General features: G+C 35.9%; 2 pseudogenes; both read left to right on the top strand.

Moving 5' to 3' along the window:
* Positions 1–330: 330 nt before the first annotated feature.
* On the top strand, positions 331–5,775 carry LOC149660990 (ATP-binding cassette sub-family C member 1-like; annotated as a pseudogene).
* Positions 5,776–6,971: 1,196 nt separating this feature from the next.
* LOC149660989 (ATP-binding cassette sub-family C member 1 pseudogene) lies at positions 6,972–12,245 on the top strand (annotated as a pseudogene).
* Positions 12,246–14,488: the final 2,243 nt, after the last annotated feature.

Below are 14,488 nucleotides of genomic sequence, written 5' to 3'. Positions count from 1 at the left end.
AGCCATATGGGGTAGTTTTCTAATTAGGTAGAACATTAACTTTCAGGGTTCCAACTTCCAATACAAAAAAACTGGCATATCTCACATTGAGTGAAGCATAATGCCTTGGGTATTCGCCCCACTTTTTTTATTTAAATGCATCATTCAGTCTAAAGCACTTTGTAATTTCTCCTCTCTCTTTGTGTGACAGTTACCCTAGTGTCCTTCGTATTTGACCCTCGCTTTCTCTTTTATGCGTAAAAATATAAAAGTTCTACGAATATATTGAAACAACCGAAACAGTATACAATTAAAAGAGAAACGATTAGAATATATAAATCCGCTATATCGATGTATAGTATATTTTGCGATTCCTTTTCGTCTACAGTTAGAAACGTTGGAGGTGCAGTTACCTTTTGCATGATTCCGGAAGATATCATTCGGGACAAACTATGGTATAAAAATTTTATTACCATTAGTTACTTCAAACTGTGAAAGACGACTCGAGGAGGAAGGACCACCCGTTACGTGACACGATTCCACGAAATCATCCAAATGTAGAAGTACATAAATTAAAGTGTATATTTTCTGATTTTTTTACGCACAGTTAATTGCAATTTTTCCTTTTAATTATTATTAGTTAACCGTTTATAGTAGATGGTTTAGATTAAATTAGGGGCGAATAAGTTTGGATAGGTATAGATAGATAGTACCTTTTGAACTATAGACAGTTTAAAGTCAAACTTGAGAAATGAGGTTATGCAAAATATATGATTATATGAAAATATTCGAAATTCTACAAAATCAGAAAATATCAGGAATCGATGAAACAGAGTAAAATTAAGTAGAGACCAAATCAGTTTGATCGAAAACAGTCAAATTTAAAGTCCGGAAATGAAATAATCGATTAATTCTGTCGTTTCTAAAGATTTCAATTTGATTTGATAGGGAAAAAATCTCAAGGAGAGCCACTCTAACATATAGATGGAAGATTCTATAGTTTCACCGTCTATGATTTGTTGAGAGGGAAAAAATCTATCTAATAACTTAATGCCAGTCTAAAATTTAGCAAGAAGAATTGATAGTTCCGCCATCTATGATAGTTTGAGAGGAAACAAGAACGACCCAGAGCTCGTAATAGAAGCCACATCGTACCGTACTTAACAGGAGGAGGCGCTACTGTTTTAAAATTATTACTGATTTTTTTACTTCAGTAACGATGCGCATCCTTTAACAGTGGTAAAACGAAATACCCATTAAAAGAAGTACAGATAATCACAGTGGAAAGCCCCTCGATGCCCTAACAAAAAATTATAACCCCCTAATCCTTACTTCAATAAATTTACTTTTGTTTTTTTCTTTTCAAATTCTTCTCGATTTGAGGAGAAATACACGTAAATTCTAATAATAAACACCGTCTTAATACCATTCAAAATATAACGTCGGTAAATACTTGCTTTTGCTTTTTAAAAATTCCCCTCGATTTCTTTCAATCTTGAAATAGGGGAGCGTGATTGAAAGCGTCAAACCATTATTGTCCACGGGTGACCGGAATTTTAAAGGGAGTATTAAACCTTCCATTTAAATTAAGGCCATAATAAAATCGTCTCTCTCTCTCTAGCTTTAAATACATCGAGCAAACGTAAACCCTAATTCACAAAGCTTAACCTTACCTGTACAATTAGGCCTAAATGCAATGCTTAAACTTACTATTATAATCCCCACCCTTTTAAAAAATACACGAACGAAAAATATCACGTCACCACAATTCTCTCACATTAACACAAATAACCATTTCTTCGGTTAGCTCTGACATAACCATTTCTTTGGCTAACTCTGACCACATTCCAAATCGCGAAAAACGACTACCACCAACACCACTACACCCACCATCACCATTTATATACGATGTGGCAAAAAACGGCATTACAAATATATCAATAAATAGCACTGAAAATTTTAAGCCCATAAAAACGCCACATTTTGGCGATATATTCGGTTCAATGGGATTCGGTTGAATGGGACATACGGTCGAATGGAATTCGACAAAATGAGCCAGGAGCTGCGTTTCCACCAAGTTAACTTTATTGTGTAAACGCAATTTTAGTTCAAAAAGGTATAGTCTTAAATTGAAAGAAAGTGCTTTTAAAATTATTTCTATCCCTTAATACTAACATGTTTGGTAAATGAAGACCGAAAAAATTAAATGCCGCGCCCAACAAGAAGGAACAACATTTAACAAGTTGGAAAAACCAAAATATTACCTCTCCGAGTCAAGAAGTCTACTACTACAAACTTATTTACCTAGGCATCGAATTATTTCTCTTTTTGAAGTAAACATTTACGTATTATTGAAGCAGTATTCCAAGCATAGCGAATATACAGTAAAGCAGACGACATTTTACATCCAAGAAGAATGTGCCTTGGAAACATGAAATCAGTCAATGGGGAAAAGAACAGGAAATGAAGTGTATAAATTTTGAGAGATATAACCTTTATGTGTTTGTAAAGGCCCAATTGTCTACGCTTCAGCTATTTACCCTATATACTCATAGCTATACTCACAACTGGTTTGCAGTGTAAACACTGTCGTCTTGTCTCACCTCAATAATATTCTTAGTTTGCCAACATGAGTGTTAACCTTAAATAACACCAAATTTGATTTGTGGCTAGACCGAGGGGTCGGTCATTCATGAAATCCCGTACGCTACCCGTGAAATCCAATTTAAGAAATCCGAAATCAATGCTGATTTCGAAATCAAATAAAAAATCCGAAATTAGCAACGAAATCACAAAATCAGTAAAGAAATCATAAAATCAGTAAAAAAAATCACAAAATCAACAAAGAAATCACGAAATCAACATAGAAATCACGAAATCAGAAGCGAAATCACAAAATCAGTAAAGAAATCGTGAAATCCATTACAAAATTCACGAAATCCAAAATCATAAGAAATCACAAAATCCGACGAAATCACGGGGAAAAACCTCAAAATCCGAGGAAATCAAGGGAAACATCGCAATATCTGTCGAAACCACGGTAAAAATAGCAATATCCGACGGAATCACGGGAAAAATCTCAAAATTCGATGAAATCCATTGGATTTTATCGAATTCTGAAATCAAACAAAATCCGACGAAATCAAACGAAATCCGATGAAATCAAACGAAATTCGAAGAAATCTAATTGGATTTCGAAATCCCGTACATTTTTTCCAAAACGTCCCACCCCTCGGGCTAGACGCACTAAAAGTGAATGCGCACTACAAAAAGTATGATAACTCTGTAGCTATATAACCCGTTTACCATAAGACCTTTCACTGATCTAATTGCCACCATGACCTATTCTTCTATTATAAAATCTAAACCTGATAATTTAAACGTGTATTGAACTTTCGGCTCCCTCTGAACCTTTAACAGAGTACAAGCCTTGGCGTTCTTCTTGCAATCACTAAAGCAAGGACTATTCTATATACAGATGTAGTATAGCTTAAGTAATATATAAACAGCCATTTCAAATAATAATATTAAAAAATATCCTTGGAATATCAAAATGAAACAGTGCTTTAAAGCTAAAAAAGTACTAAATGCATCGTAATTACGAAAAATATTTCCACATATTAACTTTATATTATGGAAAAAGTGAATATTAAGGTTCTGTAGGATTTCTTTACACATCATCACAAGGCGAACTTCTAACGCGGCGCACTAGTGTAACATGGACGGACACACACAGACAAAAACATAGACTGCTTTTTAACTCTTTCCGTATTAATTTTGAGTTGAGAAACTAGATTATCTTAAATATAAAAATAAATATAATTAATATTTAATATTTTCTTCTTATTTGTTCGCCTTAGTGAGCGTTACATCGTTTTGAAAAAGAACAATTAAACATTCTTGAGAGACTTGACTAATATTGACGTTTGAAATGAAGCATACGCCTGTTGCTTCGCCTTACTCAAAAAGGAAGTATATAAATTATTCGAATCGCAGCTGTAGATAAGAACATCGCAATTGCGTGAACCTTTGGAGGAGGACCCCGCCATTGGAAGGCTAGACGTTTCTCGTAACCGTAGCCGATCGCCGCGTACGTCTTCACCTTAATGAAGATGGAGTAGAGTATGTACAGACTGGTGTCCATGTGGGATGGATAAAGACCAGAAGGTGGTGGTGATTAGAAGCCAGTGTGTACAGACTGGTGTCCATGTGGGATAGACAAAGACCAGAAGATGGTGGTGTGTAGAAGCATGTTTGTACAGACTGGTGTCCATGTGGGATGGACAAAGAGCAGAGGATGGGGGTGATTAGAAGCTAGTGTTTACAGGCTGGTGTCCGTGTGAGATGGACAAAAGACCAGATGATGATTGTGTTTAGAAGCTAGTAAATACAGACTGGTTCGTGTGGGAACTACAGGATGGTGGAGATAGACAGACATTGGAGTAATAGCCATTTAAAGTGGAATACAATTTTCCAAATTTCCGGGAACTGTAAATGCGGTCCGGAAATTGAGAACACATTTTCTCCGATTTGCAAACTGCGAACGCGATCCCCTTGGGTCTAACTACAGACAGACACACACACAGACACACAGACACGCACGATCGTTTCAGAACCTCTCCGTGACATACGTCACTCGGAGAGGTAAAAAAAGCAAAAAATGCACAAAAACTCAATACGATACCGAACGACCGAAAACATAAAAAAGTACACTACATACCGGAATTATTGTAACAATCAAACTTGAAATGCCCGCTGCTCATATCTAAGTAAAAAATTTGCAAACGCCACAAACGGTAAGGCCAAGTGGAGGAAAATTAATCAAGTATCAAATAGGAAACAGAAACAAAAACTGATCCCGGATAGTATCACCCCAAAACAGTTAAATGATCATTTCACTAGCATTATAGATTCCTCTCAAAGACTAAATACCGCAATAGGTATGGAAATTAACCCGAAAACAAGTGCACTGTTCGAAGTGACTGAACAAGAACTAAGAAATATAGTTTTATTTATATATACATCGCATTCCACCACTACTGCACCAGATACCCAGAATTAATGGATTTGGTCTTGAAGGACATAGATATCAATATCGAAGCCAGAGAGAAGGTGGGCGTGGTGGGGCGTCAGGCGCAAGAAAGTCGTCGCTGACCCTGGCACTCTTCCGTCTCATCGATGCGATGCGAGGTCAGATCGTCATAGATGGGGTGGTGCTGGGGAGATTGGGCTTGTCAGGTTTGAGGTCGCGGCTGACCATCATCCCCCAATAGCACGTCCTCTTCTAGGGAACACTCAGACTGAACCTGGGTCCCTTTGGTTAACAAGATGACCAGCGACTTTGGGCAGCCCTGGAACACTCTCACCTGAAATCCTTTGTGGCCTCACTCGAGCAGGGATTCGATCACCCAGTGACCGAGCGTCGGACTGCGTCAGCTGGTCTGCTTGGCTCGCGCCTTGTTGAGGAACACCAAGATCCTGATCCTGGACGAAGCGACTGCCTCGTTCGACATGAATACCGACGATCTCATTCAAGAGACTGTCAAGAAAGATTTCGCCGACTCCACCATCATTACCATCGCGCACAGAATAAACACCATCTTGGACTACGACAAGATAGTTTGACAACCTATTAAATTAGCGTAAAATGATTGGCTAATTTGTCATCATTTAACTCTTAATAGGGTGATCGTTCTCGATCAGGGCCGAATTACGGAATTCGAGTCTCCACGTGTTCTCTTCAAAAATGTGCAATCGATGTTCTACGATTTACCCAAAGATGCCAAAATACTCTAGATCACCTTTATTTTAACCTTTGCCATCAATACATTACCAGTCTTACCAATAACCTTATCATTCTATTTCTATATGATTATTTTTATTATTATCATCAAACACACAATTTAGTTCCCTGTTAATTTATAATTCTTCTCCTTCCCGAGTCCCTCCATTGTAAAGGCATATATACATTTTGGTAAGCATTGTAACTTGCAGTGATGATATTTTTTGTGTAGTATCGCATATAGTGCAATTTATTGATCATTATTTGGAGGATATATAGACACCTCTGTTTACAAGCTTAATATACTAAAATAACCAGTTTTTCAAGAACGTTTAATTCAGTTAAGCAAAGTTTTACATAGTTTAGAATATCAATTGAAAAATATACACAATTATTGTTAAGATTTTAACGAAACAGATCTGTAATCGAGTAAAACCCTAATCAACACAAATATTGACTTTCTATTAAACACGTTACTTAAGTACTTTTTGACATAATTATGAATTATACTGGTTAAAATACTATTTGGTGAATAAGAACAAATATTGACAAGGTTTTTAAACAATGATTTTTGCAATTATCAATAAAATACCATACTTCATACGAATAATACAGGAAAGTATACTGATTTTAGTTAAAGTACGAAAATATTACTAAAAACACTACTTGAAATATCAATCAAAATAGTGTTTTTGGTTAAAATACGAAAATATTAGTAAAAACACTACTTCAAATATTAATCAAAATACTGAAATGCGATCATATTTAAACTACGTAAATGTTACTAAAATAATAAGTAACTAAAATACTGATACTGGGATCGAAAAAGTGTAAACGCATTGTAACTTGTGTCAAAAAAGTGTACGGTTTTATTTTATATAGCCATATGGGGTAGTTTTCTAATTAGGTAGAACATTAACTTTCAGGGTTCCAACTTCCAATACAAAAAAACTGGCATATCTCACATTGAGTGAAGCATAATGCCTTGGGTATTCGCCCCACTTTTTTTATTTAAATGCATCATTCAGTCTAAAGCACTTTGTAATTTCTCCTCTCTCTTTGTGTGACAGTTACCCTAGTGTCCTTCGTATTTGACCCTCGCTTTCTCTTTTATGCGTAAAAATATAAAAGTTCTACGAATATATTGAAACAACCGAAACAGTATACAATTAAAAGAGAAACGATTAGAATATATAAATCCGCTATATCGATGTATAGTATATTTTGCGATTCCTTTTCGTCTACAGTTAGAAACGTTGGAGGTGCAGTTACCTTTTGCATGATTCCGGAAGATATCATTCGGGACAAACTATGGTATAAAAATTTTATTACCATTAGTTACTTCAAACTGTGAAAGACGACTCGAGGAGGAAGGACCACCCGTTACGTGACACGATTCCACGAAATCATCCAAATGTAGAAGTACATAAATTAAAGTGTATATTTTCTGATTTTTTTACGCACAGTTAATTGCAATTTTTCCTTTTAATTATTATTAGTTAACCGTTTATAGTAGATGGTTTAGATTAAATTAGGGGCGAATAAGTTTGGATAGGTATAGATAGATAGTACCTTTTGAACTATAGACAGTTTAAAGTCAAACTTGAGAAATGAGGTTATGCAAAATATATGATTATATGAAAATATTCGAAATTCTACAAAATCAGAAAATATCAGGAATCGATGAAACAGAGTAAAATTAAGTAGAGACCAAATCAGTTTGATCGAAAACAGTCAAATTTAAAGTCCGGAAATGAAATAATCGATTAATTCTGTCGTTTCTAAAGATTTCAATTTGATTTGATAGGGAAAAAATCTCAAGGAGAGCCACTCTAACATATAGATGGAAGATTCTATAGTTTCACCGTCTATGATTTGTTGAGAGGGAAAAAATCTATCTAATAACTTAATGCCAGTCTAAAATTTAGCAAGAAGAATTGATAGTTCCGCCATCTATGATAGTTTGAGAGGAAACAAGAACGACCCAGAGCTCGTAATAGAAGCCACATCGTACCGTACTTAACAGGAGGAGGCGCTACTGTTTTAAAATTATTACTGATTTTTTTACTTCAGTAACGATGCGCATCCTTTAACAGTGGTAAAACGAAATACCCATTAAAAGAAGTACAGATAATCACAGTGGAAAGCCCCTCGATGCCCTAACAAAAAATTATAACCCCCTAATCCTTACTTCAATAAATTTACTTTTGTTTTTTTCTTTTCAAATTCTTCTCGATTTGAGGAGAAATACACGTAAATTCTAATAATAAACACCGTCTTAATACCATTCAAAATATAACGTCGGTAAATACTTGCTTTTGCTTTTTAAAAATTCCCCTCGATTTCTTTCAATCTTGAAATAGGGGAGCGTGATTGAAAGCGTCAAACCATTATTGTCCACGGGTGACCGGAATTTTAAAGGGAGTATTAAACCTTCCATTTAAATTAAGGCCATAATAAAATCGTCTCTCTCTCTCTAGCTTTAAATACATCGAGCAAACGTAAACCCTAATTCACAAAGCTTAACCTTACCTGTACAATTAGGCCTAAATGCAATGCTTAAACTTACTATTATAATCCCCACCCTTTTAAAAAATACACGAACGAAAAATATCACGTCACCACAATTCTCTCACATTAACACAAATAACCATTTCTTCGGTTAGCTCTGACATAACCATTTCTTTGGCTAACTCTGACCACATTCCAAATCGCGAAAAACGACTACCACCAACACCACTACACCCACCATCACCATTTATATACGATGTGGCAAAAAACGGCATTACAAATATATCAATAAATAGCACTGAAAATTTTAAGCCCATAAAAACGCCACATTTTGGCGATATATTCGGTTCAATGGGATTCGGTTGAATGGGACATACGGTCGAATGGAATTCGACAAAATGAGCCAGGAGCTGCGTTTCCACCAAGTTAACTTTATTGTGTAAACGCAATTTTAGTTCAAAAAGGTATAGTCTTAAATTGAAAGAAAGTGCTTTTAAAATTATTTCTATCCCTTAATACTAACATGTTTGGTAAATGAAGACCGAAAAAATTAAATGCCGCGCCCAACAAGAAGGAACAACATTTAACAAGTTGGAAAAACCAAAATATTACCTCTCCGAGTCAAGAAGTCTACTACTACAAACTTATTTACCTAGGCATCGAATTATTTCTCTTTTTGAAGTAAACATTTACGTATTATTGAAGCAGTATTCCAAGCATAGCGAATATACAGTAAAGCAGACGACATTTTACATCCAAGAAGAATGTGCCTTGGAAACATGAAATCAGTCAATGGGGAAAAGAACAGGAAATGAAGTGTATAAATTTTGAGAGATATAACCTTTATGTGTTTGTAAAGGCCCAATTGTCTACGCTTCAGCTATTTACCCTATATACTCATAGCTATACTCACAACTGGTTTGCAGTGTAAACACTGTCGTCTTGTCTCACCTCAATAATATTCTTAGTTTGCCAACATGAGTGTTAACCTTAAATAACACCAAATTTGATTTGTGGCTAGACCGAGGGGTCGGTCATTCATGAAATCCCGTACGCTACCCGTGAAATCCAATTTAAGAAATCCGAAATCAATGCTGATTTCGAAATCAAATAAAAAATCCGAAATTAGCAACGAAATCACAAAATCAGTAAAGAAATCATAAAATCAGTAAAAAAAATCACAAAATCAACAAAGAAATCACGAAATCAACATAGAAATCACGAAATCAGAAGCGAAATCACAAAATCAGTAAAGAAATCGTGAAATCCATTACAAAATTCACGAAATCCAAAATCATAAGAAATCACAAAATCCGACGAAATCACGGGGAAAAACCTCAAAATCCGAGGAAATCAAGGGAAACATCGCAATATCTGTCGAAACCACGGTAAAAATAGCAATATCCGACGGAATCACGGGAAAAATCTCAAAATTCGATGAAATCCATTGGATTTTATCGAATTCTGAAATCAAACAAAATCCGACGAAATCAAACGAAATCCGATGAAATCAAACGAAATTCGAAGAAATCTAATTGGATTTCGAAATCCCGTACATTTTTTCCAAAACGTCCCACCCCTCGGGCTAGACGCACTAAAAGTGAATGCGCACTACAAAAAGTATGATAACTCTGTAGCTATATAACCCGTTTACCATAAGACCTTTCACTGATCTAATTGCCACCATGACCTATTCTTCTATTATAAAATCTAAACCTGATAATTTAAACGTGTATTGAACTTTCGGCTCCCTCTGAACCTTTAACAGAGTACAAGCCTTGGCGTTCTTCTTGCAATCACTAAAGCAAGGACTATTCTATATACAGATGTAGTATAGCTTAAGTAATATATAAACAGCCATTTCAAATAATAATATTAAAAAATATCCTTGGAATATCAAAATGAAACAGTGCTTTAAAGCTAAAAAAGTACTAAATGCATCGTAATTACGAAAAATATTTCCACATATTAACTTTATATTATGGAAAAAGTGAATATTAAGGTTCTGTAGGATTTCTTTACACATCATCACAAGGCGAACTTCTAACGCGGCGCACTAGTGTAACATGGACGGACACACACAGACAAAAACATAGACTGCTTTTTAACTCTTTCCGTATTAATTTTGAGTTGAGAAACTAGATTATCTTAAATATAAAAATAAATATAATTAATATTTAATATTTTCTTCTTATTTGTTCGCCTTAGTGAGCGTTACATCGTTTTGAAAAAGAACAATTAAACATTCTTGAGAGACTTGACTAATATTGACGTTTGAAATGAAGCATACGCCTGTTGCTTCGCCTTACTCAAAAAGGAAGTATATAAATTATTCGAATCGCAGCTGTAGATAAGAACATCGCAATTGCGTGAACCTTTGGAGGAGGACCCCGCCATTGGAAGGCTAGACGTTTCTCGTAACCGTAGCCGATCGCCGCGTACGTCTTCACCTTAATGAAGATGGAGTAGAGTATGTACAGACTGGTGTCCATGTGGGATGGATAAAGACCAGAAGGTGGTGGTGATTAGAAGCCAGTGTGTACAGACTGGTGTCCATGTGGGATAGACAAAGACCAGAAGATGGTGGTGTGTAGAAGCATGTTTGTACAGACTGGTGTCCATGTGGGATGGACAAAGAGCAGAGGATGGGGGTGATTAGAAGCTAGTGTTTACAGGCTGGTGTCCGTGTGAGATGGACAAAAGACCAGATGATGATTGTGTTTAGAAGCTAGTAAATACAGACTGGTTCGTGTGGGAACTACAGGATGGTGGAGATAGACAGACATTGGAGTAATAGCCATTTAAAGTGGAATACAATTTTCCAAATTTCCGGGAACTGTAAATGCGGTCCGGAAATTGAGAACACATTTTCTCCGATTTGCAAACTGCGAACGCGATCCCCTTGGGTCTAACTACAGACAGACACACACACAGACACACAGACACGCACGATCGTTTCAGAACCTCTCCGTGACATACGTCACTCGGAGAGGTAAAAAAAGCAAAAAATGCACAAAAACTCAATACGATACCGAACGACCGAAAACATAAAAAAGTACACTACATACCGGAATTATTGTAACAATCAAACTTGAAATGCCCGCTGCTCATATCTAAGTAAAAAATTTGCAAACGCCACAAACGGTAAGGCCAAGTGGAGGAAAATTAATCAAGTATCAAATAGGAAACAGAAACAAAAACTGATCCCGGATAGTATCACCCCAAAACAGTTAAATGATCATTTCACTAGCATTATAGATTCCTCTCAAAGACTAAATACCGCAATAGGTATGGAAATTAACCCGAAAACAAGTGCACTGTTCGAAGTGACTGAACAAGAACTAAGAAATATAGTTTTATTTATATATACATCGCATTCCACCACTACTGCACCAGATACCCAGAATTAATGGATTTGGTCTTGAAGGACATAGATATCAATATCGAAGCCAGAGAGAAGGTGGGCGTGGTGGGGCGTCAGGCGCAAGAAAGTCGTCGCTGACCCTGGCACTCTTCCGTCTCATCGATGCGATGCGAGGTCAGATCGTCATAGATGGGGTGGTGCTGGGGAGATTGGGCTTGTCAGGTTTGAGGTCGCGGCTGACCATCATCCCCCAATAGCACGTCCTCTTCTAGGGAACACTCAGACTGAACCTGGGTCCCTTTGGTTAACAAGATGACCAGCGACTTTGGGCAGCCCTGGAACACTCTCACCTGAAATCCTTTGTGGCCTCACTCGAGCAGGGATTCGATCACCCAGTGACCGAGCGTCGGACTGCGTCAGCTGGTCTGCTTGGCTCGCGCCTTGTTGAGGAACACCAAGATCCTGATCCTGGACGAAGCGACTGCCTCGTTCGACATGAATACCGACGATCTCATTCAAGAGACTGTCAAGAAAGATTTCGCCGACTCCACCATCATTACCATCGCGCACAGAATAAACACCATCTTGGACTACGACAAGATAGTTTGACAACCTATTAAATTAGCGTAAAATGATTGGCTAATTTGTCATCATTTAACTCTTAATAGGGTGATCGTTCTCGATCAGGGCCGAATTACGGAATTCGAGTCTCCACGTGTTCTCTTCAAAAATGTGCAATCGATGTTCTACGATTTACCCAAAGATGCCAAAATACTCTAGATCACCTTTATTTTAACCTTTGCCATCAATACATTACCAGTCTTACCAATAACCTTATCATTCTATTTCTATATGATTATTTTTATTATTATCATCAAACACACAATTTAGTTCCCTGTTAATTTATAATTCTTCTCCTTCCCGAGTCCCTCCATTGTAAAGGCATATATACATTTTGGTAAGCATTGTAACTTGCAGTGATGATATTTTTTGTGTAGTATCGCATATAGTGCAATTTATTGATCATTATTTGGAGGATATATAGACACCTCTGTTTACAAGCTTAATATACTAAAATAACCAGTTTTTCAAGAACGTTTAATTCAGTTAAGCAAAGTTTTACATAGTTTAGAATATCAATTGAAAAATATACACAATTATTGTTAAGATTTTAACGAAACAGATCTGTAATCGAGTAAAACCCTAATCAACACAAATATTGACTTTCTATTAAACACGTTACTTAAGTACTTTTTGACATAATTATGAATTATACTGGTTAAAATACTATTTGGTGAATAAGAACAAATATTGACAAGGTTTTTAAACAATGATTTTTGCAATTATCAATAAAATACCATACTTCATACGAATAATACAGGAAAGTATACTGATTTTAGTTAAAGTACGAAAATATTACTAAAAACACTACTTGAAATATCAATCAAAATAGTGTTTTTGGTTAAAATACGAAAATATTAGTAAAAACACTACTTCAAATATTAATCAAAATACTGAAATGCGATCATATTTAAACTACGTAAATGTTACTAAAATAATAAGTAACTAAAATACTGATACTGGGATCGAAAAAGTGTAAACGCATTGTAACTTGTGTCAAAAAAGTGTACGGTTTTATTTTATATAGCCATATGGGGTAGTTTTCTAATTAGGTAGAACATTAACTTTCAGGGTTCCAACTTCCAATACAAAAAAACTGGCATATCTCACATTGAGTGAAGCATAATGCCTTGGGTATTCGCCCCACTTTTTTTATTTAAATGCATCATTCAGTCTAAAGCACTTTGTAATTTCTCCTCTCTCTTTGTGTGACAGTTACCCTAGTGTCCTTCGTATTTGACCCTCGCTTTCTCTTTTATGCGTAAAAATATAAAAGTTCTACGAATATATTGAAACAACCGAAACAGTATACAATTAAAAGAGAAACGATTAGAATATATAAATCCGCTATATCGATGTATAGTATATTTTGCGATTCCTTTTCGTCTACAGTTAGAAACGTTGGAGGTGCAGTTACCTTTTGCATGATTCCGGAAGATATCATTCGGGACAAACTATGGTATAAAAATTTTATTACCATTAGTTACTCAAATCTAGCGAGTAATGATTTAAGATAAGCGAAAAGACACGGTAAATGAAGACTTAGAAATATACAGGGTGTATCTGAAATGGACGTAGGAGCGAAAGTATTTGGATTCCTGGGGCCAATATAAGGCGAAACTGTGGGATGACATTTTGTCGTACGCCAACCCATTTGGAAGTTACTTGAACCTAACACTTGCTAGTTTGCATAAATCACAGCATGTTGATTTCGTCTAAAACAGTAGGAATTAAGTTCAAGATAGGATGATTATTGCAAATTAGTGGTTGCCAGCTAAAACAAAAAAACCTCATAGCCATAGAGTTTAGTAAATTTTTAAGGAGTAGAAAGTTGTACAGTCGGTGACTCATAAAGAACATCAATGCAAAACAACATGCTACGATTTAGTGAGATGAAACAACTGACCGATACTAACGGTAAACTGACAGCGATAAGTAGCGCAAACTAATAAGGAACATCGACATTTTGCTTCATTCTTCAAACAATCGAAGGGTTGCATTTAGTTTAAAGATTAGATTAATATTGTAACTTATCGAAATCGGTATTCGTGAATAAATGTTAGTGGTTGAATGTTTGGGATGGGATGTTGGGCAACGCCTGTTAAAACTGAGCAGTAAAATGCATAATTTGGAAAATTTAATCCTTACTCCTTAAAAATTTACTAAACTACAGTAAATTGTTCCGATGTTATTGTATTTTTAACTAATGTTCGTTTATAGTACAAATTTGC

The sequence above is a fragment of the Phalangium opilio genome, unplaced genomic scaffold (genome assembly GCF_054372755.1).
Source record: "Phalangium opilio isolate 3A_F unplaced genomic scaffold, DU_Popi_V2 ptg000070l_1, whole genome shotgun sequence".
NCBI classification, from domain to species: Eukaryota; Metazoa; Arthropoda; class Arachnida; order Opiliones; family Phalangiidae; genus Phalangium; species Phalangium opilio.
The sequence above is the reverse complement of the archived record's forward strand: the minus strand, read 5'-3'. Positions and strand labels throughout refer to the sequence as shown.